Below are 1,647 nucleotides of genomic sequence, written 5' to 3'. Positions count from 1 at the left end.
TCTCATTCATTTCCATGACTCACTCTGCCCCATTTAACTGATTTTCCTGTGAAACTTGCATAAGGAAAGCAGAGAAAATGAATTTTTTGGTAGCCATTATATTTCAATTCTTTAACTGATTCATTCAGTACATATTTGTTACGTACCTACTACGTCCAACAAACTCTGTTTTAGGCCTGGCAAACTGGGGCATGTAATCAGCCTATCTCTCGTGGTGTTGAGTATTATCTTGGAACCATCTCCAGTTTCCTTGTCTCTGTTCTCCGTAAGTGACAATCATTGGAATTTTTTTTTAGACAGAGAATCTACATCAAAGCTTAACCATTTTGTTTTTCATGTGGTGATAAAAATTTCAAACAGAAAGAGGAGTTTGGAAAGCAAAAGACCAAGGACTTGCTATCCAGTATGAACAGATGAGCACATTTAATCTTATTTGCATCAAATCTTTCTCAAAAGATAAGTCAAATGCTACCATTACTGTTCAAGTTCCCTTTGTGCTCGTCCTGATCCCATTCTCCCATTCTTCCAGCTGGCCACTCCCCTCAGGTCGATATATTCTTCCTGCCTATATGTTAATGTCTAAATTACATATGGATATATTTATAATCTCTCTCTTCGAATTTGTGAATTTAAAAAAATTAACATAAGTGATATCATGCTATAAATATTCTGCAACTTGCTTTTTAAAATTCAAACATTATGCTTTAGAAAGGAACCTATGCTGATAATATAGATCAGGTGTATCCATTTTAATGGCTATATACTATTCCAGCCTATGAACACATCACAGTTTGCCTCTGCATTTCTCTCTCTCTCTCTCTCTCCTTTTTGCTGTTGATAGATAAGTAGGTCTTGCATTTATTTTGCAAACAAAACCTGTTCTATCTACCTTTTCATTTAGGAGGCTAAAAGCAGAGCCAGCTTGACTTCAAGGACTCTGTTTTCATAGTCTCCAGGTCTCTGTGTTTCTCTATTGAGGGCTATTTAAGTTGGTACTTATTTTTGATGACAAGATGATGCTGCAGTAAATATTTTTATTCTTCTCTCTGTGAGCACACACGTGGGATGTTTACATATTTTCAATCTTTACCAGATACTGACAAATCACTGTTCAAAGAAGCTAGCTTGTGATATGCTGGGAAAGCTCTAGAATTGAGAACCAGAAGACTTGGCTGTAGTCCAGTTCTGGTACCAACTCCCAATGTGACCTTGAGCTTTCCCTTCCTTCCCTGACTTAAGATGAAGGCCTGGACCAGCAAATCTCTACATTTCCTTCCTCATGAGCTAGTTAAAGAAATGTTTTGTAGAAAGGTCTTTCCTCCTGGGAATAAAAGAAATCTCCCCAAGGTGGGGTTGCTGTAAACCCTAAAGAAGGGTTTATTAGACAAGGCAGTTGAACTTTTTGAGTTCCTACCAAGTGTTGGGCATGGTTATATCGCACTTGACTGACTCAGGGAAATTAACCTGTCTTCCCAGGACCACAGAGCTGAGAAGTATGAGAACTTGGACTTGAATCCTGGTCTGGGGGATTCCAAAGCCCAAGTTCTATTATCATACAAGCTGTTTCTGCTTTGCCACAGGGCAAGTTATTTTCCAGCTCCTCTATCTGGATTGTTGCAATGGCATTATCCTTGGGAGTCTCAGTGG

General features: G+C 38.6%; 1 non-coding gene across 1 annotated transcript; it reads right to left on the bottom strand.

Annotated features, from left to right (window-relative positions):
- Positions 1-829: 829 nt before the first annotated feature.
- Positions 830-956, bottom strand: LOC120367995 (small Cajal body-specific RNA 15). The gene has a single exon (XR_005582226.1).
- Positions 957-1,647: the final 691 nt, after the last annotated feature.

Source organism: Saimiri boliviensis, chromosome 9 (genome assembly GCF_048565385.1).
Source record: "Saimiri boliviensis isolate mSaiBol1 chromosome 9, mSaiBol1.pri, whole genome shotgun sequence".
Taxonomy (NCBI): domain Eukaryota; kingdom Metazoa; phylum Chordata; class Mammalia; order Primates; family Cebidae; genus Saimiri; species Saimiri boliviensis.
The sequence above is the reverse complement of the archived record's forward strand: the minus strand, read 5'-3'. Positions and strand labels throughout refer to the sequence as shown.